Here is a 16,623-nt window from a genome sequence, read left to right on the forward strand (position 1 = left end):
GGACTCTGCTTAATGAGCTGTGGTAACGTGAATGGGAAGCAAGTCCAAAAGTGAGGGGTATATGTACACGTATGGCTGATTCATTTTGCTTACAGTAGAAACTAACACAACTGTAAATCAAGTATGCTCCAATAAAAATTCATTCTTTAAAAATCTATTGCAGTAGGGCAGAGAGAATTTTTGACACAGAACTCATTTAGGCTCAGTTCAGCTGAGACACAGGCTGGATAGATTTAGGAGATATAACGGAGGTGAGGGGATCATAGCCCATCTGTGTTTCCTAACTGATGTTCACCAAAATCAGCTCCTACCCTCCCACAGGCACTGGGGAATAGACATGCTGTCTTCCTGGTGCTTATGTACTTGAGAGACAGTGTGAGTTGTAAAACAGGAGAGAGGATTTAAAATTTTTACATTTCAGGAGAAAATATTCGCAAATGATGTGACTTACAAAAGATTAGTCTCAAAAATATACAAACAGCTTATAAAACTCTATAACAAAAAAACAATCAAAACTGAACAGAAGAGCTAAATAGATATTCATATTTCTCCAAAGAAGATGTACAGATGATCAATAACCACATGCAAAGATGTTCAATGTCTCTAAGTATTAGAGAAATGCAAATCAAAACTATAATGAGCTATCCCCTCAACACCAGTCAGAATGTGTGCTTGCTAAGTTGCTTCAGTCATGACCGACTCTTTGCCACCCTGTGGACTGTAGCCCACCAGTCTCCTCTACCCATGGGGTTCTCCAGGAAAAAATCCTGGAGTGGGTTGCCATTTCCTCCCCTAGGGGATCTTCCCCACTCAGGGATCCAACTTGCAAATCCTGCGTTTCCTGCACTGGCAGGTATCTTCTTCACCACTAGTGCCACCTGGGAAGCCCGATCAGAATGCCATCATTAAAAAGTCTACAAATAAGAAATTCTGGAAAAGATGCAGAGAAAAGGGACCCTTCCTGTACTGTTGGTGGGAATATAAATTGGTGTAGCCACTGTGAACAATAGTATGAAGTCTTCTTAAAGAACTAAAAATAGAGTTGTCATGTAATTCAGCACTCCTACTCTTGGACATAGATCCAGACAAAACTGTAATTCAAAAAGAAAACATGCACCTGTATGTTATTAGTAGCACTATTTACAGTATCCAAGGCATGGAAGCTCCCTAAATATACATTGGCTGAAGAATGAACAAAGAAAATGTGGCATATATATACGCAAGGAACACTACTCAGTCATAAGAAAGAGTGGAATAATTCCATTTGCAGTAACATAGACGGACCTAGAGATTATCATACTAAGTGAAGTAAGCCAGACATGGGAAGACAAATGTCATATAATATTGCTTACATGTGGAATCTTAAAAAAAAAAAAAAAAGAACTTATACACAAAACAGAAAGAGACTCACAGACATAGAAAACAAATCTATGGTTACTTTGGCCACCTGATGTGAAGACCTGACTGATTAGGAAAGACCCTGATGCTGGGAAACATTGAAGGCAGGAGGAGAAGGGGATGACAGAGAATGAGACGGTTGGATGGTGTCACCGACTCAATGGATATGAGTTTGAGCAAGCTCTGGGAATTGTTGATGGACAGGGAGGCCTGGCCCATTGCAGTCCATGGAGTCTCAAAGGGTTGGACGTGACTGAGTGACTGAATTGAACTGAAACAAAAGGGAAAAGGGGTAGGGGAGAGATAAATTAGGATTTTGTTATTAGCAGATATAAACTACCATATATAAAATAAACAACAAAGTCCTACTGTATAGCACAGGGAACTATATTCAATAGCCTGTGATAAACTGTAATGGAAAAGTATACAAAAAAAAGATCATATATTAAAAGATTACACACACACACACACACACACATACCTGTATAACTGTTGTACAGTCATGTTGTACACCAGAAACTAACACAATATTGTAAATCAACTATTACATGTCAATAAAAAGTAAATAAAAAAGAGCATAAAAACATTTACATTTCAAGGAAGGAGAGAAAGAATTACAACGATAAGGTTTGTAAAGTAAATGCTGTAAGAAAAGCCAGGTCAGAGATAGCATCTGGAAGAAGCCTATCTCAAGTTTTAGTAGAGGGGCTCTTTAGGATTGTCTCTCTTTTAGGACTGATCATGGCTAAGGGAAGCATGTATCCCATTTCTGGTCATTTTTTAGTGTGCTTACTGGTATGATTAGAGTATATTAGTGGTAGAGAGCACTGGGGACTTTGGGGTCTCACTTGGAGACCATGGCTGCATCTGAAAAGTCTCTTTCCAGCTCTACCTTCTACCTATCACAGTGGGTTTCAGAGTTCTGTTTCTATTCAGCTGTTTCCAACTGGTTGTAAGGCAGTGTTACTATGTCTGACTTCGGATATCAATTCTTGTTCTCAGTTCTGGATAAATGTAACTTCTCTTCTGCTTCATGTAATGTCTTGAAAGTAGACACAGTAAATATATTTCTCAGTAGTTATTCTATTATGCAGATTTATAGAGTAGATCCCAGGTTTATAGTGAAAGTTTCTCAGGCATGTCCAACTCCTTGCAAGTCCATGGACTACATAGCCCATGGAATTCTCCAGGCCAGAATACTGGAGTGGGTAGCCAGCCTTTCCCTTCTCCAGGGGATCTTCCTGACCCAGGAATTGAACCGGGGTCTCCTGCATTGCAGGTGGATTCTTTACCACCTAAGTTATGAGGGAAGCCCATGGTATACTTTGCCAAAAATCAAAGAAGGCGGAGTGCTGGAGAATTGATGCTTTTAAGCTGTGCTGCTGGAGAAGACTCTTGAGAGTCCCTTCGACTGCAAGGAGATGAAACCAATCAATCCTAAAGAAATCTACCCTGAATATTCATTGGATGGACTGTGCTGAAGCTGAAATTCCAATGCTTTGTCCACCAGATGTGAAAAGGTGACTCACCGGAAAGACCCTGATGTTGGGAATGATTGAGGGTAGGAGGAGAAGTGGGAGACAGAGGAGGAGATGGTTGGATTGCATCACTGACTCAATGGACATGAGTTTGAGCAAATTCTGGGAGATAGTGAAGGACAGGGAAGCCTGGCCTGCTACAGTTCAAGGGGTCACAGAGAGTCAGGTATGGCTTAGAGACTGAACACCACCAAAAATCAAAAAAATTAAAACTTCCCCAAACTAACCTATCATTAGCAATTATTCATGTTTAGTGTGCTTCTATTATCAAAAAATTGAAGTGTAACATAATAAAACGAATAAACACCATTTGATACAGAGAGAATGAGTTGAAAACAATGCCCAATACCTTCATTGACATAAATAAAGGGTAAAAAATTCATTTTTGTAGTTGTGCATTATAATGGGATTACATAAAAGCCAAGCATGAAGAGGAAATCATAATTCTGTGAAATTATTTAGTGAAAGCTAAAATACTATAAGATATTTTTTTTAGCTTGTTTGCCACAAAATCTCTTACTGTTCCTACTGCTTGTCATTGTCTGCTTCTTCCTGGCTGCTATGTTCTGAATGTATCCCCCTTAAATTTGTATGTTAAATCCTGAGCCCCAGTAGGCTGGCATTAAGAGTCAGGACCCTTTAGAGGCTCTCGGGTCCTGAGGGCAAAATCTCAGGAATGGGATCCTTTCCCTATAAATGAGGCTTTCGTTGGGATCCTAGCATCTTTCACTATATAAGGACATAGTGAGAAGACACTGGTCTAATCCAGAATGAGGACTCTCATCCAATCTTACTGACACCCTGATTTCAGAGTTCACAGCATCCAATATGTGATCAATATATTTCTACTGTTTAAGAGCTAGCCAGCCTCCGGTACTTTGTGACATCAGACCACGTGGACTAATACACTGGCATTACTTTGGGTGACATTTCTCAGCTCTTGTGCAGACCGCTAAGATATCCAGTGTTCATGGGAAATAACTCAGCCATTGAATTACAATGAAGAAAAAACACTCCTCCCACCCTTTAAGCCATTATGAGCCAAATCTTTCATATATTAAACCACTTAGATTTTCAGTATGCTCATCAAGCTGTTCATATATAATTAATATATGAGAATAGAGTTTAGCTCAATTAGAGATGTGAGTGTGTAAATATCCTTTAGATAGTCCCCATTAAATATTAGACATGTGACCAAGGCTCATTAGCAAGCAATTTTATAGAGAGTTTCCTCAGACTTAGCAAGAAATCAGTTATTTGAGCTACAGATAAAATGTGATCTAAAAAAAAAACACACATACTTTAGAAGTTAAGGATGCCATTTCAAAGTTTACATTTTGTTAGCAAAAGTAAAATTCATGCCTAGATATAGGTAATGTATCTCAGCAGGTAATGGCAGACTTTTTTAGACGCTTGTCCTAACTTTCCCTTAAAAGTATATCTTAAGAATTTACTGCCCAAAAGTAGTTTGATTAAAGATCCTAAATCTTACAGTATAACCTTGGCATGGAAGATGTTGAAAACAAGAGTTAATAAACTACCCTCTGCATGGTGAAAGTAACTTGGCTAGATTTATAAAAACAATTTAGCTGTGAGCAAAGTGTCCTCAAGTCAGTGGTTCTACAAGGATGTAAGTAAGGTACAAGATACACACCGATATAATCAGGTGAAATAAACTGCTAAATGGAATTATGTAGTGTTCTCCTGAAGGATATCAGAGATGTCCCTGAGAAAAAGCGTAACTTTGCTTTTGTTTTATTGATATAGAGTAGTTTCTTGAGGTGACTTTCTAAAGTAGAATATTAAACTAAGGTTATCAGTGGTTAAGGTGTATACTTGTCTTCTTATTTGCTATGACTGGAGAGCAATGCATATGTTTTACATAAATGCTAGATGAAATTATTTAGATGTATACATAAACACTGGTGCCTCGCTCTGTCCCACAATATTGAAAAATAGGAGATGGCTCACATAATAAGGGTCTTTCACAATATAGTACTGTGATAAGGATCAAAGAACTTTTTTTTTAAGGAAAATCTTTGGGAGTGAACCAACCACAACCCCTCTACAGACACCCTTCCCTTAGAGAGTTTACTGTGGAGCATCATTGATGGACAGGCTTCAGCTGCACACATTTGGGTGCATCTGATTTTGCTCTATGGCTACACTGAGCATGGAGGGGAGGTTAGTAATGCATCATTCTGAGAAAGTTTCATTCAGGTTGACCAGGAGTCGTCAGGTGGGAAACTTTTTACCTGAAGACTCCTGGTCAACCCGGATGAAACTTTCTCAGTCGTGCATTATGTCAAGGTTCTTTCTACCCAATCTTCCATTCCCTCCCACACCATGTGCAGAGGTCAGGCACGCAACATGATGCGCAGGGTCTACTCTGGCTGTTTCTGTCTTCAGCCTTCACACATGTTTTCCTAGCACATTTCTTGTACACCTAATCCCATCTTGATATCTCCATCTAAAAGTATCTGAACTGACATTATATGTATTTTGAGATCAGATCACTGGCCAGAGATTATTTTTGTCTCTCGAGTTGAGATGTTTGTGAAAAAATAACAAATACTCCAGCCAGGTTTTAAATATTTTCACTTATGGAAAATATATATATTAAAGTTCAAGAGCAGAACCTGTTGCTTAAAAAAAAAAAGTCAGCATGTAGCATTGAAAATAACATGGTAGCTTGATCTTATATTGTATATTCCCTTCTTTTTCCTATTTTGAGAGTTTAGACCAGAAAGCTCTTGACAAAGAGTCGCTTCCAGTTGACTCTCATCCTTTAGGAAATAACACATATTGTTCTTACAGTTTGAAGCACAGCTCAGTAATCAATACAGGTAAGGAATGTTGAGAATAAAAAAAGAGAAGTCATTTTGTACTTTTAAGAAACAATGTTAGGTATGAGAACTAGTATAATAGGGTAATCTAGAAATATCTGAAGATATATAGAGAAAATAATTTAAAAAGCTGAATATAAAATATGTGGAATTTGCTTTATATCAAAATTAATGGCAATTTTTTTTAGTATTATAATATTTACTGTGGGTTGGGAAATTGGTAAGCTATCACATAACCATAATAGTTTAATTTTTTATTTCAAAAAACGCAAGAAGAAAAACTTAGTAGAACAATGGCAGGGAACTGGGCTTCTTGGGCAAAATTCACAATATAAACAATTTAGCAAAAGTTTTAGGCTTCCACAAAGTTGTTGGCTGAAGTCAGATAGTCAATGACAGATCGGTTGAGTCTCAGACAAACTGCACACAAAAAGATCTAATCAAGATGAGAAAAGCAGTGGAATAGACACTCAAGCCATTGCTCAAATCACTGGAAATTAAATTATTCCCAGCTGTATCTCAGTAGATAACTCTGTAAAAGATAAAATATGTTTCTCCTTAAATAAATGACACCTTCTGTGATTGTCTAGACTATCTTAAACCATTGAGAAGTTTTAAAACATGGGTTAACCCTCAAAATACTCAAGTTTTATGCTTCTGACACAAACCAAATGAGACGTTGTGAGCTTTTACTGTACACAGTATATGGAGGGATTAAGCTAAGTATGTTTCTCATGATTCGTGTCTTGCTGTGCTGTGCTAAGTCACTTCAGTCGTGTCTGACTCTTTATGACCCTATGGACTATAGCCCACCAGGCTCCTCTGTCCATGAGATTCTCCAGGCAAGAATACTGGAGTGGGTTTCTATTTCGTCCTCCAGGGTCAGCCCAGGAATCGATCCCACATCTCTTTCGTCTCCTGCATTGGCAGGCGGGTTCTTTACTACTAGCGCCACCTGGGAAGCCCCATGATTCATGTCTTACATATCACGTGTATGCTGCTGCTGCTGCTAAGTCGCTTCAGTCGTGTCCGACTCTGTGCGACCCCATAGACGGCAGCCCACCAGGCTCCCCCGTCCCTGGAATTCTCCAGGCGAGAACACTGGAGTGGGTTGCCATTTCCTTCTCCAATGCATGAAAGTGAAAAGTGAAAGGGAAGTCGCTCAGTCGTGTCCGACTCTAGTGACCCCATGGACTGCAGCCTACCAGGCTCCTCCGTCCATGGGATTTTCCAGGCAAGAGTACTGGAGAGGGGTGCCATTGCCTTCTCCGTATCATGTGTATAGTACACAGTATAGTACCATGTACACATATGTTTGTGTTGTCTACATAATATAAAACTCCACTTTCAAATTTTACATATATATTCTATATTTGGTAGCTGTCCAATTTTTATTCAAACAGGTAAAATCGTGATTGTCATTCAGAGTGCTTGTAACTTGTTTTTGTTGACTAGTGTGTCTGCTTTGCGTTTTAGAGAGACTAAAAATCAAGAAGAAAGGCTGCCAGATGGAACCTCAATGCTTTCAGCCCCATGGGCACTAGAGAAACATGATTTAAATCTCTCCAGATACTGTAATTGTGCACTCTTGCTCTTATGTTTATTATTCAGCAAGCAGGGTGTACTTATTACCTAAGAGATATTAATACTTTATACCTAGCGGTAAATAGGGTGAGCTAACTCAGTTATCTGCATCCTAAGAATGAATATTTTCATTTCTTAGGTTGAAAATTATCCAAAATTATTTTGTTAGAATTTATTAAAAATAAATTTTTTTTCATAAGTAGTCTCAGACTAAATTAGACTTTTTCTCACCTTTAGGGCCTTTCTTATTTCTTTTGAAATAATCAAATATTATTTTGATTATTTCTTTTAAAAATAATCAGATGTTTTAGTAAATAAATAGTTCTATGGTACTTTGGTATATTAGGGATGGATGGGTGGAGTGTGTTACAGATTAGGGTACGAATTCAACAGTGCCTGCTTCCATTTCCTTGTTCCAGAAAATCCCAGTTTAGTGAATTTGTCTATTATGTCCACAATATCTTGTGTTTGCATACTAGTTTGAGGCAAAGATGTAACAGAGCCCTTATATCAGTGTCACAAATTTGTAGTAATCTTATTAGAATAAGAAAATTAGGAGTTAGGTTAATTAATTTTTAAAGTTCTATCTACAAGTAATAGCTGTACATGTTATTTTTATATAAAAATCTTATTTTAGAGATGGGCTATATATAAAACCATGAATAATTCCATATACCAAAAATGAGATATTCTTTACAAAAATATGGATATAAAATGGTATAGAAATATATAAAATTAATATAAATTTAGCAGTAATATATATACATAGTATAATATTTGTTTATTAAAGAAACTCTAGTTTTAAAAAATTAGCCAATTTGAAATGCAATTTATTAACCATATTTTAAATACTTAGAATCTTGATGAGTATTTCCATGTAACAGAATTGTGCTAAAAAATAATTTTGGTGCTCATCAACTCAGTAGTATTTTAACAGAATCTGATTAATATCACTGTTTACTGAGTTTTGTTTTCAAAATACTGAAAAAATATCATATGCATTTTAGATTCTGTTTCTCTGAGGCCTCAAAATGGCCCACCTGCCTATGATGTAACTGAGAAAGATGTTACAATAGGAAAGGCAAGACACAGAGTAATGGGAAAAAGACTTTTGTATCCATGATAGATCAACAAGTGAAATATGTACTTGAAAATCTTGCTGAAAAATGATACTATTTTGTGTGTGTGTGTGATTTTTGTGAGCAGTGTTCTCTGACAGAACATCTTCCGTTGTTTGATTCAGCAAAGGTTCCTAAGACATTTCTGTGCTGGCCTTGTATGGTACTCTGAGACATTCAAATAATTCATTATTGAGAAGATACTCTAAGCAATTAAAAGCATTTTGCCTCAAAAATAAACCTCTGAAGTAAACTGACATTTACAAACAACCTCATTTAATACACAGAAAAAGTTGGGAAACTTGTAGGACCTAAGATCAATTATTAAAAAGAATGAAATAATACCACTTGCAGCAACATTGTCATACTGAGTGAAATAAGTCATAATATTATATGACATCCCTTGTATGTGAAATCTAAAATGAAGTAATGCAAATGAAATTGCTAACAAAACAGAAGCAGACTCACAGACTTAGAGAATGAATTTATGGTTACTGGGGGAGAAGGATGGGGGGAGGAATTAAAAAAACAGTTATTGGGACTCATGGCTGAACACTATACCCTAAATCCAGAATGTTAAGTGCTCTGTGTAATTTTATGAGATGACAGTCAGGTATGGCCAAAAATAAAGGGGGAATGACAGGAGAACCAAGATTATTATATTCCCAGGTCCTAGTGATGGGAAGTATGCACCTGCAGGGCCACATAGGAAAGGGGCCAGGGTCAATAGGAGGTAGAAGACAGGTGAGGGGGAGCCTTTACTGCTGCTCGAGGTGGCGCAGTGGTAAGAACCTGTCTGCCAAGGCAAGAGACATGAGAGATGCGGGTTTGATCCCTGAGCCGGGATGATCCCCTGGAGAAGGAAATGGCAACCCACTCCAGGATTCTTGCCTGGAGAATTCCATGGACAGAGGAGCCTGGTGGGCTATAGTCCATGGGGTCACAAAGACACAGACATGACTGAGCAGCTGAGCACATGCAGAGGAAGGCAGGGCACAGTAAATGGTTAGGATAGGCTAGTTGGAATAACTTTGGTGGCTCTAAGCTTTAGGTTGGTCCCTAGATGCCTGGTACCTTACCGGGCTGATAAAGGCAGAATATTTTCTCAGGGGAGTATGGGCCAGAAGGAGGAGATCTGGTTCTGCACTGGTTAGTTTGTATATTAAAGATGTGTTCTGGCCTGACTTTTAAGAATTGGCTTCCCTGGTAGTTCAGTGGTAAAGCATCTGCCTGCCAGTGCAGGAGATGTGCGCTTGATCCCTGGGTCACAAAGATCCCCTGGAGAAGGAAACAGCAACCCAGTCCAGTATTCTTGCCTGGGAAATCCTATGGACAGAGAAGCCTGGTGGGTTACAGTCTACGAGGTCGCCAAGAGTTGGACAGGACTTAGCGACTAAACAACAACAACAAAATTGGCTATTCCCAAGAGATGGAGGGGGTCTCTCTCTCTCTCTCTCTCTCTCTCTCTCTCTCTCTTTCCCTCTCTCTCTCTCTCCAGTAAGAAAGTTACTTTAAAAAAAAAAAAGTCAAAATGATATAATATACAGAAAACAAATATATAGATATACACAGTAGAATAAAAATGATAATAACACCTACATATTTAAGTTCATTTGTCTTATATTTTAGCCTTGCAATACCGAGAGGCCAGCTTTGCAAAGGCATTACATTTTCTGTAATGTTTTATTATATTTCTTCCTGTTCCACTTGTGTTCTTATCACCATAAATTAGCATCAGGGTATTAAGTGGAATTCCCTGTGCTGTACAGTAGATCCTTTTTGATTTTCTATCTTATTGTGTGTATGCTCATCCTAACTGAATCACTTTGCTGCACACCTGAAACTAACACAACATTGTAAATCAAGTGTGTGTGTGTGTGTGTGTGTGTGTGTGTGTGTGTGCATTAGTCATTCAGTTGTGTCTGATTCTTTGTGACCCCATGGACTGTAGCCTGCCAGGTTCCTCTGTCCATGGGATTCTCCAGGCAAGATTACTGAAGTGGGTAGCCATTTCCGTCACCAGGGTATCTTCCCGACCCTGGGATGGAACCTGGGTCTCCCACATTGTGGGCAGACTCTTCTGTACTCCAGTAAAAGTTAAAAAAAAATCATGCCCTCAAAAACAAAAGCAGTATGTCTCAGGAAGCAAGATAATTATATTTGTGGAGCCAAGAATAGAATCCAGTGATGTCCAATATCCTTTCAACCCAAATGTATCATCTTTGCCATTTATATGAAATCAAGCTTTGAAACATCCAGTGAAAATTATATATAAACCACATCTCAAAACATTATAAATCTAATAAAATTGGATACTTGAAATTAAGAAAATACTAGTAGGAGAAAAATAGATGTAATATATATTAGAATGCTTTGGTTATTCTGAGTGAATATTATATTTGGTTTTGATATTCATAACAACCAAGATAAAAAGAAGAAAAATATAAATTATACATTTCTTATTTTCATTTAAAAGGAAGAATATAATATCACCCAGAGATAATCATTTTTTCTGGAAATTGAATACTAAATGGAGTTAACAATATGAATGGACTATATACTGTGTAATCTATTTATATAATGCATAATTTCCTTCACAATATAACTTGTATAAACAAAATGAATATACTTTTATTATAGAAAATATAAGCATTTCAGCATATTTAAAATGCTAAACAATTAAAGCAAACAAACAGAAAAAGTGGTCATATTTTCAAAGGACTGTGTGGTCTGAACTGAAAGAAAGAATAGATATAATTAAAAACACATACTTTCTCAAATTATAGTTAGAAATTATAATTTCTAATTATAGATGTATATTTTCTTAGTATACTTTGAAATTGTGTACCATTGTCCGATTTTAATGGGACTTCTTTGCTGAAGTTCAGAGGAATATTCACTGGCCATGGAAAGACTGGAAAGAGCAGACTGGTCATCATGTGCTTTTATGATTCCTAATTTGTTTTCACCTTGTGAAATTTTTCAGGATTGGCTTGGAAAGAAAGTGAAAGTGTTAATCACTCAGTCGTGTTTGACTCTTTGCAGCTCCATGGACTGTAGACCACCAGGCTCCTCTGTCCATGGAATTCTCCAGAAAAGAGTATTGGAGTGCTCAGTTTTTAGCATTGACTTGGAATGAAGGTATATTGCTTATATGCCATGCATTTTGGCCATATCTTTATTTAAACCATGTCACTATAGTATTCTATACAATTACATTTTAGAAGTGGAACATAATATAAATATGATTCATCCCCTTTTCCAAACTCATATGGTCACCCAATATGAGTTTAGATGTTAAGATGTAAGCTACATTGGAAAATTGCTTTTTCTTAACCAGCATGACATTTGTCAACTAGATTGAGCAAATTTAATTGGAAGAATTTAATTTAGACTAAATTACACTTATAAAACTATAACTTTAAACAATGTTATCAAAAAGGAATCCTTGATTAATAGTATAAAAGTTCTGGCAACCCTATTCATTGGAAAATAGTTTATAAGGATTATATTGAAATCTTTTTTTTTTTTCTGCTTTCCTTTTTATTGAATTTATTTTTTACTGAAGGATAATTGCTTTACAGAATTCTGCTGTTTTCTGCAAAACCTCAACATGAATCAGCCATAGGTATACATATATCCCATCCTTTTGAACTTCCCTCCCACCTCCCTTCGCATCCCTCCCCTCTAGGTTGATACAGAGCCCCTGTTTGAGTTTCCTGAGCCATACAGCAAATTCCTGTTGGCTATCTATTTTACATAAGGTAATGTAAGTTTCCATGTTACTCTTTCCATACATCTCACCCTCTCCTCCCCTCTCCCCATGAATGAGGATTATATTGAAATCTTGAATAAGATAGTAAATCTGGATAACTTAAACCAGATCTTTCATCCCTTGAAGCCACAGTACATAATTCTTTATATATATCTTTGCCTAATGCAAAGATATCTGGCTCATATATGAGCCTAATAAATAGTGAAATTGATAGAATTATATGATATAATGTGATGCAATCTGTTTCATCTTTCTTAATTCTTCCATTGCCTTTGCCAGGTTTCTTACCCTGAGTTTTCTCAAGTACTTACTTTCTTACTTTTCCTTCACTACCATCCTGATTTACTCTAGTCTTTTTTTTTTTTCCATTTTTGTTTGATGCTTTGTACTGTAAGAATGTTCAAGTGCTTTAGAAGTAGTGAAAATAATAAATGATTTTTCAGTTCAGTTCAGTTCAGTCGCTTAGTCATGTCCGACTCTTTGTGACCCCATGAACTGGGGCACGCCAGGCCTCCCTGTCCATCACCAACTCCCAGAGCTTGCTGAAACTCATGTCCATTGAGTTGGCGATGACATCAACCATTTCACCCTCTGTCATCCCTTTCTCCTCCTGCTTTCACTCTTTCCTAGCATCAGGCTCTTTTCTAATGAGTCAATTTTTCATATCAGGTGGCCAAATATTGGAGCTTCAGCTTCAGCATTAGTCCCTCCAATGAACACCCAGGACTGATCTCCTTTAGGAAGGACTGGTTGGACCTCCTTGCAGTTCAAGGGACTTTCAAGAGTCTTCTCCAACACCACAGTTCAACAGCATTAATTTTCAGTGCTCAGCTTCCTTTATGGTCCAACTCTCACATGCATACTTGACTACTGAAATACCATAGCTTTGACTAGACATGTGTCAGCAAAGTAATGTCTCTGCTTTTTAATATGCTGCTTGGGTTGGTCATAGCTTTTCTTCCAAGGAGCAAGTATCTACATTTCAGTTTTATGTGCACTTGGAAAAAAAATCCATGCTCCTGTGACACTGACAAAAAAGATTTATCTCCTGCAGGATTAAAAACTCCACAGTGTAATATATTAAAAATTATATCTTATTCCCATCTGATTTTCAATACACATTTATACAGGTTGCCCTTAAGGTTCACATTTGAACTGAATGTCATTGAATATATTTTGGCTTAGCATTCAGGTCTCTTTGGTATTATTGCCAACCTTACGTGCTTTCTCTCATTCATCAAACCCTGTTCTTCATATCTTTTTCTAATTATTTCCTAACCTCTCTGGAGTAACATAGCAGCTTTTTTTTTTTTTTTTCTCATTATGCTATTCCTTCATTTTTGGCTCAATTTCCAATTCAGAACTATGATACAAAGTTTTAGAATTAGTTGCCATAGTAGTGATGGTGTTCTGTTTTGTTTGCATGTGTTTGCTTGCTGCATAAGCAGAGTCTTTTAGAAAATGACTTTACTCAAAGGAAATTTAATATGATCATACTTAACAGAAGATAATTAGAAGTGCTAGACTTAAAACACTTCCTCAGACATTTCTTTGTTTTCATCTTCACTGAATTAACATTATTCTTTCTGGACCATAAGCACCTGCATTCTTTAGTTTCAAAATTGTGTGTACTGTAGAAGAGTGAGTTTATAAAAGCAGAATCTTAAGACAGAGGAAGGATCACCAAAATTTTGAAGGTTAAAATTACTATTACTTTCAGAAAAGATTATAATGCATCCATTTCCTTTTATCTATTAGGAACTTAGCAGCATGTGAGAAAATATCTTTTTAAATCTCTTCAAAACTGTATTTTCCTGCCTGCCTGGGATGAAATAGAATGAAATTGTTGTTTAGTCATTAAGTCATGTCCGACTCTTTTGCAACCCAATGGGTTATAACCCACCAGGCTCTACTGTCCCTGGGATTTCCCAGGCAAGAATACTGGAGTGGGTTGCCATTTCCTTCTTCAGGAGATCTTCCCAACTCAGGGATCGAACCCATGTCTCCTGCACTGGCAGGTGGGTTCTTTACCACTGAGCCACCAGGGAAGCCAGAGTGAAATTAGGATACTGATGTGAATTAGCCCTCATAAAGGTGAATTTTATACACTGCTATTTTGATATAATAGTGTGATGACATCAGTTTTCTACTCTCAAAATCCCAGCTTAATTTTGAGGTTTCTATCTGTACTTCTGCGACACATCAATGTCAATCTTCCCTTCCTTCACGGCTGTAAGATAGCCCTCCAAGTAGGCTGTATAATTTTCCGGTGCTTAGAAATGAAAATAAATAGGTATATTGTCCCCTGTGATCACTTTAGCAGTCTCTGTTAAGGAGGAATCCCAAAGTAGTTAAAAGTAGTTTAAAAATGGCATGTGAAGATTAAGAGAATTTAACATACCTCATTGCTGCTTCTTTGAAAGCCTTATGTAATTGTTGCACTGACACAAGAATGCTTATAGAATTATCCATCTTCCTACTTTCAAATATTGAGAAGCAGTTTCTTATATTTGGAACTAGTTTTAGTTCACAATTAAAAAAAAATTACAAAAAATTCATGAAAAAATATCATATTCTGTATTCTCCAAGTTTTTCTTCTATATTCTCTAGAGGCATCTAGTTAATTAATTTGAGCATCTTTAACCTGCGTTGGGCTCACATATTTCCAGTCTCTCATAAAAAAAGGAGTTTCCCTCTCTCGGTTTCTGTTTGAAGATTCTGAGGGGGTGGTGGTTTTGATTGTTGTGTTTGGCCCTTCCTTTTTATGCTCTGAAACCCAGGCCCTGTGGTCCACAAGATGGGCTCAGACCACACTCAAAGGCATCCCATAATAAGTAAAAGGAAAGGAAGGGACGGTGACTGCTGAGTGGCGTCTGCTGGGGCGGGGGGGTCATGAGGGTCGGGGCCGTTGCTGGAATCCTTGTAGGGCTCTCAGTCTCTGCAGTTACATCTGTCACTCAGTGTTTTTCTTTTCTACCAGACGCAGAACCAGAGGTCAGCTTGCTGTTTCTTTCTGTAGCTGATATTTTCTTTGAATTCTTCTCCCCTCCACTCCAACTTGTTTTGATCTAGACTCAATATTCCTGTACCAGGTAATCTGGAAATAAGGGCTTTTGTTATAGGTGTTTTACTTGCATTCTGTATCAGCAAGAATTATCTGTGCACCCCCTTAGGAAGCATATCTTAAATATTAATTGATGATTATTCCTATTATATAGGAGGTGCTGAACAAACAATTATTTAAAGGAAGAGCAGCAGAAGGGGGTAAACAATTAACATTTCAGAAAGCTATACATTATATCAGTAGTCGTTAACCTATGGAGAAGGAAATAGGAAGCCTTAATGAGTTATGTTTTAAAACCTTTGATCCGTTGTTCTAAACTTACATGTCGCCTCAGATATCTAAAGGACAGGGCATATTCCTATCCATACTGACAATCTTGTGCCTTCAGGTGACAGAAGTCACAGCACTTGAGAGTGAGCAGCTGATGTTCACACTTGTCACAGGGTTAAGTGGAGATACAGAATGGCGTAAGGAGAACATTTTGAAACCTTCTTTTCCAGAAATAATTCTGAAAAAGCTTTTGTTCACTCTTGAGAATCTTCACCACTGCCTTTTATTCTGGATCGATGAGGCTCTTGCCTCCATCAGACTTGACTCTCATCCATGATGCACTGCAGATGGTTAAACTCAGTGAGCACGGTGTGCTACAGTTAGGAGCATGGGTCTTACAAGCTTCTGATGCCCAACTTCCCTTCACCCCCTCCATGGCCGGGTGTTCATCAAGCCCGGCTCTGTACTGCCTCCTAAGCACTTCCACTGTCACTCCTGTCTCCCCTGAAACCATCCTGGAGTCTGTCCCATAGCTCCTGCCTGAGCACTGGAACAGCCTATGCAACTCTAACCATATTTCTAGACTTGGCCCCTCTGTTTCCTCAGTGATCCTCCAGGTGTGTAACTCCACATTTAAGACATTTAAAGAAGCCCCATGTTGCCCTCAGAATAAGGTCCAGGACCTTTATTTTACTTTTTTCTTTTTAGCGGAGCAGTTGCCTTATAATGTTGTGCTAGTTTCTATCACACAGCAAAGGAATACATATCTACTCTTTTTTTTTGGATTTCCTTTCCATTTAGGTCACCACAGAGCACTGAGTAGATATCGAGTAGGTTTCATATCTTTAAACAGATTTGCTTTTCTTTTTAATCTCGCTCTATCTTACCCCTCAGTTTCTCTCCGCTCATTTCTATTTCTCTTAAGTTGTGCTGGCCATACCACGTGCCTTGTACTTGAGTGAAAATGACCTCCCTTCAGACACTTTCCTCTCCAAAGTTCTCTATTTTTTTCTTCACCAGGCTAATGTCT

Source organism: Bos grunniens, chromosome 24, assembly GCF_055505025.1.
Source record: "Bos grunniens cultivar Pamir isolate PY7600 chromosome 24, Bosgru_T2T1.0, whole genome shotgun sequence".
Lineage (NCBI taxonomy): Eukaryota > Metazoa > Chordata > Mammalia > Artiodactyla > Bovidae > Bos > Bos grunniens.